Source organism: Triticum dicoccoides, chromosome 6A (assembly GCF_002162155.2).
Source record: "Triticum dicoccoides isolate Atlit2015 ecotype Zavitan chromosome 6A, WEW_v2.0, whole genome shotgun sequence".
In the NCBI taxonomy this organism is placed as follows: domain Eukaryota; kingdom Viridiplantae; phylum Streptophyta; class Magnoliopsida; order Poales; family Poaceae; genus Triticum; species Triticum dicoccoides.
In genome coordinates, this window is record NC_041390.1 from 261,166,585 (window position 1) to 261,184,701 (window position 18,117).

An 18,117-nucleotide genomic window follows, 5' to 3' on the forward strand; every position below is an offset into this window, starting at 1 on the left:
GAAGCCCGTGACTCCAAGGAGCTGGACTCCTCTCCAGACTCCGAGCCCTCCGTGCCCCTACCGATCGAACCCGATTGGGCACCGATCATGGAGTTCACCGCCGCAGACATCTTTCAGCATTCGCCCTTCGGCGATTGTAACATCCCAAATTTTCAATTTGGAATGTTATAGATTAGATCATCATGCATATCATATTTTATTTTGCATTTTGGTTGATCCTAGAAATTCTACGCAACTCAATGACCCACGGAGAGAGTTGGGGATTTCATTATTTTCATAGTTGAGTTCTCTCAAATTTTGAGAATAGGATCATTTGATTTTATTTATTTTATCATCAATTATTTCTATTACAAAAATATGAGAGAGGGAATAAAATGACTTTCCCAAAATAAAGAAATATTTAGGATTTAATAAAAAAATCAAATAAGTTTTTATTTCGGAATTTTTCGGTGTTTTATTTGAATTTAGGAAAAATGTGTGTTTTGCAAAATTGCATTTAGGGCCCAAATAAATGTTCACCTTGTGCGGCTTGATTTTAGAAGCCCGTGAAAGTTTATTTCGGAATTTTTGGAGTCCATTTAGTATTTCTTTTTATTTTTCTTCCGAGTGGAATAAAAAAAACGAACCGACTTCGGGTCGTACCCGAGCGGGACACCGCCCGGGGGTAGCCTTTAAATAGCGCCGCCCCGAGCCTCCCCAGCCCATCAGCCCCGCCTCGATTTCCGCGCCGAAAAAAAGAGGGAGAACAAAAATTCGGCGTTCGTCGTTTTTCTTTTTCTCGGATTAAATCCGCAATTTTTCTGATCGTGATTCGTGATCCGATTTTCATTTTAGTTTAATTTTTCCCTCGTTTATTGGAATCAGGCGATTCAAGCGCCTAGAGTTTCGTCTCGAAACCCTTTATCCATTTAACCAACTTAAACAAGTTTTTGTTACTGTAAAATTTGCCCTAGATCCAGATTACTAGAACGAAGTTGTTTTCTTTCGCCGTTTGCCTTTCGTTGCTTCGTTCGATTTGATTCTTTTTGCCAACAGGAGTTCTTAAGTTGAACCTTCTAGTTAGATCTCTTTTTTGAGTTTTACCTATGCATTAGATGAGTACTTATTGTATGCTTGTTTGTTTGTCTGCAATGGAATACCCGGACTGCGCCGCCTGTTACTTCGAATCGTTAGGTTTCGCGGATCATCAGCAAGGCAAGTAACACTTTGATCATACCTTTTCTACTACCCAGTTTTATTGCATTAGATCAATCCTCACACATTGCATGATTAGGATCTAATTAAATTGTGGGATGGGAAGTAGATGAGGTAGTACCTATTACCTGTTTATTTTCAAACCTTTGGGAGTTACTTCTACGTTTGCTTATTATGTCATGCTATGCTAGTAGACGTGGATTGGGTGAGTAAAATCCATGACAGATGTGAGATTGTTAATTAATGGTTTATCTAAGGTGGCAACTTAAACACACATCTGGATGGATTGAGGCACCTGGGTATTCCAGGACTTGCCTGTTTTCTTTTGGACCGCCACCCAGGCTCAAAGGGATCACGAGACTATTCATACTAGAAACTTCCGTGTGCAGCCACAAGCTATTATGGGCTCTAGCAATGTTGACTAAGTCGTGCGAACTCTTACAGTGGTAGACTAGCAGATGTAGGGGATGTAGGTGGTACGGTCTACCCATCGTAAGGTGCTAGCGCTTCTGAAAGACTATGTCTCGGTCATCCGTCTTCTCAAACACCATGTAGTGCGAGAAACCAAACGGAGGCGATCGAGTCTTGTGGGGAAAAGTGCACAAACCTCTACAGAGTGTAATAAACTAATCATGGTTAGCCGTGTCCCCGGTTATGGACATCTTGAGTATCTAGTACTTGGATTTTCATGTGAATCTCAACATGTTAATCTAAATTAATTTTGTTGGGTTATGTTTAATGATGATGCTTAATTGGGATTGAGAATGTTGTCAACCATTCTCAATGTTTAACAACCACCATGATAGTTAAATAAATTTATTCCTTTGAAGTAGGGAAAAATTGGCTTTACGCAAAACTGTAACCATAGAGCTTTCCACCAGCCAAATATGCATGTAGTATAGCTGTTTCATTCCATTACTCTCTATGTGTTACTTTGCCAGCATATTCCATGTGCTGACCCGTCTTCGGGCTACAACGTTAATGTTGTAGACTTTTCAGATGACGATTAAGGAGTTTTTAGGTTGTGGTTCTATACTCAGTGATGCCTTTGGAGTTGATGGACTCACTTATCTTCCAAGCCTTCCACTGTTATAGTTATTAGATGGCCTTAAGCCATATTTATTGTAATAAGTTCTCTTTTGAGACACTCGATGTGATAAGTGTGTGATTGCTACTCTGCTATAAATCCTCCGAGTACTGTGTGGTGTCAGCATTACTGATCCAGGGATGACACCGGAGCATAGAGATCAGACTGTTTGAGGTCTGGTTGCTACAGAGATGGTATCAGAGCACACGCTGACTGTAGGACACGACCACTAAGTTAAAGACCTAGATCACTATTCACTCTCTTCTCTTCTGACCTCTCATCCTTTCTACTCTTTAGGATGGCGTATGCAAGGAACAAGTTCACACAACCGGATGAAGATACACCCTTTGGACGCCACTTGAAGGAAGTCACTAGATACCTGAATATAGGAGTAGCAAGCTTCACCGGAACCTACAACGCCACTTTACATGAAGAAGAGCGCTAGATGATTCAAGTTCAAGTTCCAGGAAGGACGTTCATACCAGTCACTCATCCCATAGAGTTTTCTTTTGATGCACCAACTTGGAGTCTAGGAAAAAGCATGGCAGCTCACATCGCCATGGGACACATTGGAGAAGTCTACCGCAAGGATCTCAAGGATACTATCTACCAGATTTGTGGGCGCCGAGATGAGCACTGTGAGATGATCAGCACCAGGAAGGATAGATCAATCGCAGCTTTTATCCAGGAGTTAAACCAGCACATTCGATGACAGGAGAACCAGATGTGCGCCGACATGATAGATCTAAAGAAGGCTAAGACTAGAATCAAGGAACTGGAGGAAGAACTCAAGGCTACACGTGAAGATTATGAAGAGGAAATTAAAGTATTGGTGGATAAGAATGACGACCTGATCAAGAAGATTGGAATATTTATGGGAGGCCCTACGCCAGTAGATGAAGACGAAGAACCCCAGGAAATTAGCCCGGAAGACTACATCATCATCGACGGCACCGACTCGGACGCAGATAGTAGCGATGATGACTATGTTGATGAAGCTGGAGCAGATATCATGGAGTCTGCAACCGTAGAATATTTCTAGTAGACCACCTCATCAGTAGTAGTAGTCCACCATGTAAATATAGTAGTCCGAGCACTTTTGCGATAAATAGATCGATTGTATGCCCTTGTTTGATAGATTGAAGTGAATTGTTTGTTTTGCCTCATGTGCATATGGCTAGTGTTTTCTCTTTAGACCCCCTCTATTCTTATATATCATCTTTTCTAAACCCTCAAATGCCTCCGAGACATGACCCTAGATTTGCCTTTCCACCGGAGCTCACTCAGTTGATCCAGCAGCAGAACACATTGATGCAGTTGCTAGTCCAGAATCAGAATCAGGGGAACAACAACAACAACCCACCACCACCACCACCTGTTGACCACTTAGCCCGTTTTCTTAGGCTGAATCCGTCGGTGTTTTCCAGTAGCACCGAGCCGATAGTAGCAGATGATTGGCTCCGCAAGACAGCTAGGGAGTTGACCACAGCAGGATGCACAGATGCGGAGAAGGTGAAGTTTGTCGCACATTAGCTAGAAGGACCAGCAGCATCATGGTGGGAGAATTTCACAGCCACTTTACTAGTTGACACTGTCACATGGTACCAGTTTCAGCAGGCTTTTCGTACTGCACATGTTTCAGAAGGAGCTATGGCCATGAAGAAGCGTGAGTTTCGCAACTTGCGCCAAGGAGGAAGGATAGTTGGCCAGTATGTGGAGGAATTTAGTAAGTTAGCACGTTATGCCCCAGATGACGTCGCTACATATACAGCTAAGCAGGAGAAGTTTTTAGAAGGACTGAATGATGAGTTGAGCATGCAGTTGATGGTAGCCACCTTGAACAACTACCAGGAGTTGGTAGATCGTGCTCTTATGATTGAAGGGAAGCAGCAGCAAATTGAGAATCGCAAGAGGAAGTATGGACAAGGAAAGTACAATTCAGGAGCTCAGCAGAAGCCACGTTTTACCCCTAGACCAGGAGGACATTTTCAGCATACACATGGAGTAGGTAGCTCACACAATCACAATGGCACCAAGAATGGAAATGGCAATGGAGGAAGCAACGGCCAAAACCGCACCAACCCATCAACCCCAGCCAAGAAGGACTTGAGCCAAGTCACTTGCTTTAAGTGCTCGAAGACACGACATTACGCCAATGAATGTCCTGAATTACAAAATGGAAATAGCAATTGAAGTTCTGGGAAGAAGCCAAACCCTTTCAACAGGGGACAGGTGAACCATGTTAGCGTGGAGGAGGTTGAAGCTCAGCCCGATGCAGTAATAGGTAAGTTTTTGGTTAATTCAGTTACTGCACTCGTTCTTTTTGATACTGGTGCATCGCATTCATACATCTCAAGGGGATTTGTGGATAAGTATAACCTACCAACCCAAGCCCTTAGGTCACCCATGTTAGTAACCTCGCCCGGAGCAGAATATGTGGCTAGTCTATGGTGTGATCGGTTACCATTAAGGATTGGTAACTATGTTTTTCCCTCAGACCTAATAGTATTGGAATCTCAAGGATTGGATGTGATATTAGGCATGGATTGGTTATCAAAGTATGAAGGGAATATTGAGTGTGCTAGTAAGTCAATTTTTCTTACCACACCAGAAGGGAGAAGGATCAAGTATGTATCCTGGCATGTGCCAAAGAGGACTCAAGTAAATTGCCTAACAGGAGTTGTGCAGGAGGAAGTACCAGTGGTAAGAGATTTCGCTGATGTTTTTCCAGAGGAGTTGCCAGGCATGCCACGAGATAGAGATATTGAGTTTTTGATTGAGCTATTGCCAGGCACAGGTCCAATATCAAAGAGACCATATAGGATGCCAACAAAGGATTTGGTGGAAATTAAGAAGCAGATTAAGGAGTTACTGGATAAGGGATATATTCGCCCAAGTTCTTCGCCTTGGGGATCGCCAGTACTTCTAGTGGAGAAGAAGGATGGATCGTTAAGGATGGTTGTTGATTATCGAGGATTGAATGAAGTAACGATCAAGAACAAGTACCCACAACCAATGATCAATGATCTATTTGATCGATTGCAAGGAGCTAAGGTAATTTCCAAGATCGATCTGTGATCAGGATACCACCAGTTGAAGATTCGAGAACAGGATATTCCGAAGACAACTTTTACCACCAGGTATGGGCTGTATGAGTATACCATTATGTCATTTGGTCTGACTAACGCACCTGCCTATTTTATGAACATGATGAACAAAGTGTTTATGCAGTTTTTGGATAAGTTCGTCGTAGTGTTCATTGATGATATCCTGGTTTATTCGAAGAATGAAGAGGAGCATAAGGAGCATTTGTGTTTGGTACTTGGAAAGCTCAAAAAACATCAATTATATGCCAAGTTCAGCAAATGTGAGTTTTGGTTGAAGGAAGTAGGATTCCTCAGACATGTTATATCTGGAGAAGGTATAGCAGTAGATCCCGCTAAAGTTGAAACCGTGACCAAGTGGGAAGCCCCAACAATAGTTGGAGAGATCCGGAGTTTTCTTGGACTCGCAGGATACTACCGGAGATTTATTGGGAATTTCTCAAAGATTGCGAGGCCTATGACTGAGTTGTTGAAGAAAGATACCAAGTTCATATGGAAAGAGGAATGTGAGGCTAGTTTCCAGGAGTTGAAGAAACGTTTGGTTACCTCACCAGTATTGATTTTGCCAGACCAGACCAAAGATTATGAGGTGTATTGCGACGCTTCACGTTGAGGACTTGGAGCAGTGCTTATGCAGGAAGGGAGAGTTGTTTCATATGCCTCAAGACAACAGAAGCCTCATGAGTTGAATTATGCCACGCATGAATTGGAGTTAGCAGCCGGAGTGCATGCATTGAAGACATGGAGGCATTTCCTCATTGGAAACCATTGTGAGGTGTACACGGATCATAAGAGTTTGAAGTACATTTTCACATAGAAGGAGTTAAATCTCAGATAAAGGAGATGGTTGGAGCTTATCAAGGATTATGATATGAAATTGCGTTATCACCCCGGAAAGGCTAATGTAGTAGCTGACGCATTAAGCCACAAGAGCCATGTCAATACATTAATGACGGGAGGAATACCAAGGGAGTTAGCCGAAAATCTTCGTGAACTATGTTTGGAAATAGTTCCGCGAGGTTATGTAGCAGCAATGGAGATTCAGTCAACCTTGATGGATAAAATCAGGGAAGCTCAGAAAGCTGACAAAGAGATTGCCGCTATAAAGGAGAAACTGAGCAAAGGAAAAGCTAAAGGATTTTGTGAGGATGAGCATGACACCTTATGGTTTGAAGACCGCGTTTATGTGCCTAATGACCCGGAGATCAGGAAGTTGATTTTGCAAGAGGCACATGACTCACCGTATTCAATTCACCCAAGAAATACCAAGATGTATCTGGATTTGAAGGATATTTTCTGGTGGAACGGAATGAAGAAGGATATAGCGGAGTATGTAGCAGTTTGTGATGTATGTCAGAGAGTAAAGGTAGAGCATCAAAAGCCAGCATGATTGTTATAACCATTGCCAATACCCGAATGGAAGTGGGATAAGCTAGGCATGGATTTTATCACAGGATTTCCCAGGACTCGTTCAGGCTATGACTCGATTTTGGTTGTAGTTGATCGATTGACGAAGGTAGCTCATTTCATCCCAGTAAAGACCACTTATACCAGTGCTAAGTTGGCAAAGATATACATGCCCAGGATCGTATGTCTGCATGGAGTTCCAAGGAGTATCGTATCAGACAGAGGAACCCAGTTTACCTCAAAGTTCTGGAAGCAGTTGCACGAAACCTTGGGTACCAGGCTAGAATTCAGTACAGCTTTTCATCCATAGACAGATGGACAGACCGAGAGAGTCAATCAGATTTTGGAGGATATGCTGAGAGCTTGTGCGCTAGATTACGGATCTAGTTGGGACGATAATTTGCCATATGCAGAGTTCTCTTACAACAACAGTTACCAAACCAGTTTAAAGATGCCCCCTTTCGAAGCTTTGTACAGAAGGAGGTGCAAGACACCTTTGTCATGGGACGAAGTTGGAGACCGCTAGTTGTTTGGTCCTGACTTGATTAAGGAGTCTGAACAGAAGGTGAAATTGATTCACGATAGGCTCAAGGTAGCCCAGTCCAGACAGAAGAGTTATGCGGATTCTAAACGCAAGGAGACAGTTTACGAAGTCGGGGACAGAGCTTATCTTTGAGTATCTCCACTTCGGGGAACAAAGCGTTTTGGAGTTAAAGGAAAGTTAGCACCATGATTTGTAGGACCATATCGAGTATTGGAGCGTATGGGAGAAGTGGCCTATAAGTTGGAATTGCCTGAAGGATTGTCAGGAGTACATGATGTGTTCCACATTTCTCAGTTAAAGAAATGTCACGCGGAGATGGCTGACATACCGTTGAGAGACACAATGCCTTTGGAAACTATTCCGTTGGATAACGATTTGACCTACGAGGAGAAACCAGTCAAGATTCTCGAGTTTGCCAGCCGAGTTACTCGCAACAAAGTTATTAAGTTTTGCAAAGTTCAGTGGAGCCACCACACGGAGGATGAAGCCACCTGGGGGCGAGAGGAAGATTTGCTCAAAGACCACCCTCACCTATTTTCTAGCCAACCCGAATCTCGAGGGCTAGATTCATCTTAAGAGGGGTAGGTTTGTAACATCCCAAATTTTCAATTTGGAATGTTATACATTATATCATCATGCATATCATATTTTATTTTGCATTTTGGTTGATCCTAGAAATTCTACGCAACTCAATGACCCACGGAGAGAGTTAGGGATTTCGTTATTTTCATAGTTGAGTTCTCTCAAATTTTGAGAATAGGATCATTTGATTTTATTTATTTTATCATCAATTATTTCTATTACAAAAATATGAGAGAGGTAATAAAATGACTTTCCCAAAATAAAGAAATATTGAGGATTTAATAAAAAAATCAAATTAGTTTTTATTTCGGAGTTTTTCGGTGTTTTATTTGAATTTAGGAAAAATGTGCGTTTTTGAAAATTGCATTTAGGGCCCAAATAAATGTTCACCTTGTGCGGCTTGATTTTAGAAGCCCGTGAAAATTTATTTCGGAATTTTTGGAGTCCGTTTAGTATTTTTTTTATTTTTCTTCCGAGCGGAATAAAAAAAACGAACCGACTTCGGGCCGTACCCGAGCGGGACACCGCCCGGGGGCAGCCTTTAAATAGCGCCGCCCCGAGCCGCCACAGCCCATCAGCCCCGCCTCGATTTCCGTGCCGAAAAAAAGAGAGAGAAAAAAAAATTCGGCGTTCATCGTTTTTCTTTTTCTCGGATTAAATCCGCAATTTTTCTGTTCACGATTCCTGATCCGATTTTCGTTTTAGTTTTACTTTTCGCTCGTTTATCGGCATCCGGCGATTCAAGCGCTTAGAGTTTCGTCTCGAAACCCTTTATCCATTTAACCAACTTAAACAAGTTTTTGTTACTGTAAAATTTTCCCTAGATCCAGATTACTATAACGAAGTTGTTTTCTTTCGCCGTTTGATTTCGTTGCTTCATTCGATTTGATTCTTTTTGCCAACCGGAGTTCTTAAGTTGAACCTTCTGGTTAGATCTCTTTTTTGAGTTTTACCTATGCATTAGATGAGTACTTATTGTATGCTTGTTTGTTTGTCTACGATAGAATACCCAGAGTGCGCCGCCTGTTACTTCAAATCGTTAGGTTTTGCGGATCATCAGCAAGGCAAGTAACACTTTGATCATACCTTTTCTACTACCCAGTTTTATTGCATTAGATCAATCCTCACACATTGCATGATTAGGATCTAATTAAATTGTGGGATGGGAAGTAGATGAGGTAGTACCTATTACCTGTTTATTTTCAAACCTTTGGGAGTTACTTCTACGTTTGCTTGTTATGCCATGCTATGCTATTAGACGTGGATTGGGTGAGTGAAATCCATGAAAGATGTGAGATTGTTAATTAATGGTTTATCTAAGGTGGCAACTTAAACACAGATCTTGGTAGATTGAGGCACCTGGGTATTCCAGGACTTGCCTGTTTTCTTTTGGACCGCCACCCAGGCTCAAAGGGATCATGAGACTATTCATACTAGAAACTTCCGTGTGCAGCCACAAGCTATTATGGGCTCTAGCATAGTTGACTAAGTCGTGCGAACTCTTACAGTGGTAGACTAGCAGATGTAGGGGATGTAGGTGGTACGGTCTACCCGATCGTAAGGTGCTAGCGCTTCTGAAAGACTATGTCTCAGTCATCCGTCTTCTCAAACACCATGTAGTGCGAGAAACCAAACGGAGGCGATCGAGTCTTGTGGGGAAAAGTGCGCAAACCTCTATAGAGTGTAATAAACTAATCATTGTTAGCCGTGTCCCCGGTTATGGACATCTTGAGTATCTAGTACTTGGATTTTCATGTGAATCTCAACATGTTAATCTAAATTAATTTTGTTGGGTTATGTTTAATGATGATGCTTAATTGGGATTGAGAATGCTGTCAACCATTCTCAATGTTTAACAACCACCATGATAGTTAAATAAATTTATTCCTTTGAAGTAGGGAAAAATTGGCTTTACGCAAAACTGTAACCATAGAGCTTTCCACCAGCCAAATATGCATGTAGTATAGCTGTTTCATTCCATTACTCTCTATGTGTTACCATGCCAGCATATTCCATGTGCTGACCCGTTTTCGGGCTGCAACGTTAATGTTGCAGACTTTTCAGACGACGATTAAGGAGTTTTTAGGTCGTGATCCTATACTCAGTGATGTCGTTGGAGTTGATGGACTCACTTATCTTCCAAGCCTTCCGCTGTTATAGTTATTAGATGGCCTTAAGCCATATATTGTAATAAGTTCTCTTTTGAGACACTCGATGTAATAAGTGTGTGATTGCTACCCTGCTATAAATCCTCCGAGTACTGTGTGGTGTCAGCATTACTGATCTAGGGATGACACCGGAGCACAAAGATCAGACTGTTTGAGGTCTGGTCCCTACAGAGATATTCTGAATTCACTAAAGTCTCTCTCTTTATCAGGAGAGCCCTGACCGGACTATGGTCAACAAGGTTGGGATGCGGATGATGAATAAATTCAAAGCCCACCCACCACCCACTTCGTAGCCACTATCGATAATTTAAACGACGTGCTCGACTCGACTCCGAAGACATCGACGGTATGGACGACGATGTAGGAGATGAACATGAACCAACGCCTATAAGGCACTGGACAACCACCTCATCTCAGGGATGCAACGAGGGATCGTTCACTCGAAAAGCAATCAAAGCGGCGACGTAAGCGCTGCTCCAAGCCCCGCCTCGACAGAGACAGCAGCCATACAGACCCAGCCATAGAGCAGGACGAGCTGGCGGACGACGAACATGCCTTTGAGCAACCGTCCGATTTGAGCAACTTGGATAAACAAACCGAACACCCCGTCCCTGGCGAAAACAACAGTCCGGATGACCTTACGCCGGATAGGCTCATGGAGCAGAAGAACCTCCACAAAAGGCTCGTCGCCACTGCGCGTAGCCTAAAAAAGCAAAAGCGGAAGCTCAAAACTGCGGAAGATGCACTCAGCATCAGATGGAGCAAAGAACGCAACACCGCAGACAAATATGGCGGCAGTCGCCGCACAAAAAGCTATCGAAAGCGAAAGCTACTGCCTGAATTTGACGAGGAGGCCTTAGAGCCCCCGCAGTCAAAAAATAGGAAAGCCACCCGGTCAGATAGACGACCGCATGGCCAGCATGGAGCGGCAAGCGGCGCCGCACACAAGCCGACACGTGATCCACCAAAGGATCCGCATCAAAAAGATGGCCCAGCCAGATCTATCTACGGGCCAAGAAAGCAAGCTCTAGTAAGCAATGCAACACAACAAATATCCGAACATCACGGCACACCAAAATACAGGGGTGCCGCACACCCCCTGTGTTTCACCGATGAGGTGCTGGACCATGAATTTCCAGCGGGATACAAGCCCGTAAACATATAGGCGTACGACGGAACAACAGACCTTGGGTCTGGATCGAGGTTTATATCCTCCACATACACATGGCCAGAGGAGATGACCGCCACGCCATAAAATACTTACCCGTCAAGCTTAAAGGGCCAGCCCGACATTGGCTTAAAACCCTTCCCGAAAACACCATTGGAAGTTGGGAATAGCTTGGCTTTCCGGGAAAATTTTCAAGGGACCTATGTCCGCCCTCCGGATGCAGACGATCTCAGCCACATAACTCAACAACCCGGAGAGTCAGCCCGGAAATTCTGGAATAGATTTCTTACTAAAAAGAATCAGATAGTCGATTGTCCGGACACCGAAGCCCTAGCAGCTTTTAAGCATAATGTTCGAGACGAATGGCTCGCCAGACACCTCGGCCAAGAAAAGTCAAGAACAATGGCCGCATTAACAAGCCTCATGACCCGCTTTTGCGCAGGAGAGGACAACTGTTTGGCAAGATGTAGCACCAGCGACCCAAGTACATCCGAAGTTAGGGATGGAAACGGAAAACCCCGACGCAGCAAGGACCAGCGCCGGAATAAGAGAAACAACCCAAAGAGCATGGCGGTCAATGTCGGATTCAAAAGCTCGCGGCAGAATCAGAGAAAGCTGCCCCTCAAGCATAACAGGGACGAGCTATCCAACTTAAACAAAATATTGGACAGGATATGTCAAATACATAGTACTCTCGGGAAGCCTACGAACCATACCCACAGAGATTGTTGGGTTTTCAAGCAATCCGGCAAACAAAACGCCGAACACAAGGGGCTCGACACACCAAGTGAGGACGATGACGAACCCCACAAGCAGAGCACCAGGAAACAAAAGGATTTCCCACAAGAAGTCAAAACAGTAAACTTACCTCATGTGACGAACAGATTGGCGCCAACAGAGATACGCGCCATACGGCCTATCCCAAAGGTGTCTCGCCAATGGTTGTTAAAACCGATCACCTTCGACCATCAGGATCACTCTACAAGTATCCGGAACGCAGGCTGGACTGCCTTGATATTAGATCCAATAATCGGCGGACTCCACTTTACAAATGTCCTGATGGACGGCGGCAGTGGTCTAAACCTGTTATACCAGGACACAATCCGCAACATGGGGATAGACCCAACAAAAATTCGCCATAGCAAAACCTCCTTTCAAGGGGTAACGCCAGGCCTGGATGCCCGTTGTATCGGTTCTCTCCGGCTAGAAGTTATGTTCGGCTCCCTCGATAACTTCCGTCGCGAACAGCTAACTTTCGACATCGCCCCATTCTCAAGTAGCTATCAAGCACTGCTGGGGCACGAAGCTTTCGCCCGCTTTAACGCAATACCGCATTATGCATCTCTTACGCTTAGGATGCCTGGTCCACGTGGCATCATCTCATTAAAGGGAAAACATTGAGAGTTCCTCCCGCGCGGAAGACAGCGTGGCTGCCTTGACAGCCCCACAATAAAGCGGCTTCACCAGCCAAAGCACCTAAATAGGTCGTCAAGACCACGGACACGGCTAGACGAGTCCGGCATAAACATACAGATCTTTCTGTACTAGGGGCTCCGCGCATATAAAACAAGAGACGATAAAGCTCAATTTTAACCATTTCGATTTATACTTTGTTTATTTAGTATAACTCATGTTCGGCACGATCTTTCTTTAACTAAGTTCCTCTCTTTTACAGATGAACACCGTGCTACGCCCGTCCAGGATACGGCATAATGGAGACACAGGCCCAGACGTGCAGCAGGGACCCGTTCCAAGGATTCTTTTCAGATTAAGACCCTACGTAAACATTTTTACTGTCTCTTGTTGATACACATCCCCTGGTTTCTTGGTATAACCAAGGAGGAGGCTGGCGTTTGGGCATGTGGCCGCGTCAGAGTTTTGCGCGTACCTGAACACTAGGGGCTTATTACTAAGGGCGTTATCCCGCCCGCCCTCATAAAGATCGAATACCTTAGGAGTGTTCGGCGTCGCGAGTTTGGCCTTATATGCATCAGCTCCGAATCATGTCTTTGGTCAAATGTTGGGTTTGCCCGGCTCCTGTGTTTTGCTACCTTACGTTCCGCTCTATCGGCTAAGGCGGCACCAGGAAAACTACTGTGATTGTGCCCCGGTTCGGCCAGGCGAGCACCTTAGTAAAGAAAGCCGAAAACTGACTGCCATGATATAGCGTGAGACTGGTCAACCACTCGATGACTTACCGGAATCTTTAGGATTCCTCCGCATTAACAAAGGGTCGCTTCCCGGCCAGGCACATACGCGCCCCGAGTTCGGGCGAGCGCAGGCGCCACCAGGGGCTATATAAGTAGCCTCACTGTCAAACTCCTATGGCTAAGTGAAAGTGATAAAGCATCATAGTCCGATTGCCTAGTTCGCTGCGCTATCACCTCCTTTGTAGGACCAAGACGTTGGATCAAGTGAGAAAATGCGCCTTCTGCGAACACCCCCGCATTATGTGCATGGGGGCTGAAGACGATGACTGCCATCTTTCAGATTATATATACATATATGTTAAACGGCCGCACAGGAGGTATTATAATACTTGCAGGCACAAGTATAAAAAGCTTCTACAATTTATCAAAATATTGTTTTACAATAATATATGCTATTCGAATATAGTATCCTTCAAGCACTGCATCTCTATTAAATGAGCGTCTTGCAGAACTTCCTGAAAATAGTGTTTGGCAGGTACTCGGCTTCCATCCGAGTCTGGGGATGCAATAACGGTGGCCTCCATTTCCGCCCAGTATGTCTTGACACAGGCAAGAGCCATCCGCGCACCCTCTATGCACGCTGACATCGTCATCACATTGATATGCGGCGCCGCACCAAGGAACTATTGCACCAAGTTGAAATAACTTTTCGGCTCTGGCCTCTCTGGCCACAGATGACTCATGACATACTTCATGGCGAGTCCGGACAACCTATTTAGCTCGGCCCATTCGGCCAAATGATCGGCTAATGACAGCGGACGCTCCGGATTGTGGAACTGCGACCAAAAGAGCTTTTCCACTTCGCGATCTTCTTGATCTCGGAAGTGTTCGGCCGCATCTGCGGCACTCGCTGCCAAATCCAGATAGGTGTCCGCCGTACTCCACATCCGGTCTAATGGAGCATGTTTAGGATCACAGAACTTCCTCCGCAGCATAAAGGGCTTTCCAGCCGCGATCTCTCCGGCCTAACGCAGCTCCTCTTTCATAGCTCTCATCGCAGAGCGAGCATCCTTGGCATCGGCAATGGCCTTCTCTAGGTCCGTCTGTTCCGCCTGATCTTCTTTTTCGAGAAGCTTGCAATGGTCTGCAGTGCTCTTTAGCTTCACAGCCATCTCGGCCATTTTCTTCTTGCTTCGGCAGTGAGCAGCCTGTTCGGCTTTCAGCTCTTCAATTGCCTTTCTGGCAGCTGCATCACTTTTCCTGGCGTGCTCCTTGGCTCGGGCAAGTTCCGCCCAAAGATTCTCCATGGCAGCAGCACCATCTGCATCAAGCGCACACATTGTAAGATACTGACATAAAGCTCCTCTTACCAGGTGCTGTTGGAGTAATTACATACCTTGTGCCTCGTCAAGCCGCTTGTTGACAAGCGCGATGTCGGCATCTGCCATGTCAAGTTGCCGCTTTAGCTCGGCAAATTCATCAGTCCGGCTGGCCACCCAACGCTTCGCCACCTACGTATGAAGGCAGCATATTAGACCTGGGATTATGATCCTCTGTGCACCGTCACTTTTGACAATGCACAGAGTCTCAGGGGCTACTATCTACACAGGGCGCATCTTATTTATGCGCAACTGTCCAAAAAGGGTACATTATTTCGCGTACCTCAAAACCTGTCAGTAAACTCCTGACGGCCTCGTGCAATCCGCTCTCCGTGGATGAAATCCTCTCAATCACCGTACCCATCAATGCACGGTGCTCCTCTGAGATAGATGCTCGCCCTAGCAGATCCTTCAGCTGCTCCGACCGTGCACCATACGGTGCCGGACTCGTCCGATGGCCCTTTTCGAAGGCCGGACGCGGAGGGCTTTGGGGGGCCATATGACTACCTTCCGGCCCTACCGGATTCGAAGAAACCCTCCGCGATGATACCTCACGGTCGCTCGCCTCGCAAGGTGGTACGGCAGGGGGAGGCGTTCCGCTCTCCATCATCTCCGAAAGAAGATCCCCCAAAGACGAGCTCTACTGAGAAGGGCTAAGGTCCAAGCTACAAGGTAAATTTTCGATTACTCTTCTCAGATATAACGCAAGGATTTCTCTCATTTCTTAAAAAGAAAAACTCCTCTCTACTTACGGGTCGGTGGAGGGCTGATCCCCTTGAGGGCATAATTCGGCCGAAGTATACCCCGGCGCAGGATCCTCTGACGAAGATTTCTTCCCCCGCTTTGAGGCCATGGTCTCCGGGTCGTCAGAGGCGGTCCTCTTCTTCCCCTGAGGAGAGGAATTTTCGTTTCCTCCCTTCCGGACAACCTTCTTCCAGGAGGATGTAGCTTCCTTGTCCCCTCCCTTGCTTTCCTCCGAAGGCACAACCTCCAACATCCTGACTAGCACGGGATCCGGCGTGGTCTCGGGGAGGGGGGCCGGACACCTGATTAGCTTTGCTTTCTCTATCCTCTCATGTTTAAAGGACAGCTCTTTTAGGGGCAATTTTATGATAAATATATGGATAGCGAGTCCGGGCACAAGGCTACTTACTTGAGTATCCGGACAATTGCAGCTCAGACCTGCGTCCTCCGTAGAATCCGGACACACTACTTGTGGTCCAAAGAACAATTTGTACATCTCCACGGGCGTCATGCCAAGAAAATGTTGGATAACTCATGGTCCCTCGGGGTTGAACTCCCACAGGCGGAGGGGGCAACGTTTGTAGGGCAGAACTCGGCGAATTAACATAACCTGCGTCACCACGACCAAACTGATGTCTCTTTCTAGGAGATCTCGGATGCGGCCCTACAAACAGGGGCACGTCCTTTGCCGACCCCCAGTCCAGCCCCTTATTGACCCATGACGCCAGTCGTGGCGGGGGACCCGAGCGGAAAGCAGGCAGCGCCACCCACTTGCTGCTCCTAGGAGCTGTGATATAAAACCACTCTCGTTGCCATAAGCTGGACTCCTCTTGAAAAGAGCCCTCGGGCCATGGAGCACCAGCATTCTTGCTTATAAAAGCACCTCCACACTCCGCGTGTCGTCCCTCGATCATCTTCGGCTCTACTTTGAAGGTCTTGAGCCATAGTCCGAAGTGAGGAGTAATACGAAGGAAGGCTTCACACACGACGATGAATGAGGAAATATGGAGGATGGACTCCGGAGCTAAGTTGTGAAATTCCAGCCCATAATAAAACATGAGCCCCCTCACGAAGGGATCCGTCGGGAAGCCTAGCCCCCGAAGGAAGTGAGACATGAACACCACACTCTCACCAGGCTTGGGAGTGGGAATGTCCTCCTCCGTGATGGAGGATGGCACCCATCGGCCTTGAAGGTTGGAACTGGACATTGTCGAAGGTCCAAAGCACGTGAAATCTGGAGCCTTGGGTGTTGGAACTCGAGGCGAAGGGCGAACTTGTTTGAGATTGAAAGAAAGGAGTAAGGCCTTGGTCTCTTTATAAGAGGTTGAATACCAAGGGCCCTCCACGTGACCGTTTGGGACTCGCCTTTGATCGAGAAAACATACCAACGGGTACGGTTGGGTTACCCACGCCCGTATTGATGAGAATCCTGAAATAAGGGGACATGATCTCAGCTTTGACAAGACGTGCCAAGGAAACCACCTCGCTAAACGCGTTGAGATGGGACAATAAAATGATTCGAATAAAGACTTGGCCGTGGTGTGATGTCACGCTACGGAATACGTCAGCAGATTAGATTTGTGTAAATATTATTCTCTCTATGGCAATATGTGGAAACTTATTTTGCAGAGCCGGACACTACCTTTGTGTTCAAAATCTTCTATGAAGTACTTGGAGGAGCAACCCGCCTTGCAATGCCGAAGACAATTTGCGCGCCGGACTTGTCGTCATTGAAGCCCGGTTCAGGGGCTACTAAGGGAGTCCTGGATTAGGGGGTGTCCGGATAGCCGGACTATACCTTTGGCCGGACTCCTGAACTATGAAGATACAAGATTGAAGACTTCGTCCCGTGTCCGGAAGGGACTTTCCTTGGCGTGGAAGGCAAGCTTGGCGATACGGATATGTAGATCTCCTACCATTGTAACCGACTCTGTGTAACCCTAGCCCTCTCCGATGTCTATATAAACCGGAGGGTTTTAGTCCATAGGACGAACAACAATCATACCATAGGCTAGCTTCTAGGGTTTAGCCTCCTTGATCTCGTGGTAGATCTACTCTTGTACTACCCATATCATCAATATTAATCAAGCAGGACGTAGGGTTTTACCTCCATCAAGAGGGCCCGAACCTGGGTAAAACATCGTGTCCCCTGCCTCCTGTTACCATCCGCCTTAGACGCACAGTTCGGGACCCCCTACCCGAGATCCGTCGGTTTTGACACCGACAGTTTCTTTTCCAAAGAATTTAGGGAAGCGTAAAGTGCCTCCCGGGTTTGAGAAAACCCTTACAAAAGTTTCCAAAACTACGGAAGACAAAACATAGATCCTTGCTTTATGCCTAGCTAAGGGCATAAAACTATATCACTTGTTGGGAGGCAACCCAATGAATAAAATTTATCTTTTCTTTTTGCTTTCTGTTCTTCAGTGTTAGCACAATTATGCTACTGTTATGATTGTGTTTTTTAAGTTTTAATTAGTGTTTGTCCCAAGTAAAGCCTTTAGGACCTTCTTGGGTGATAATTGTTTGATCTTGCTGAAAAAAACATAAAATCTTGTGCTCGCAAAAATAATTCTCATTTTTAACCAGAGAG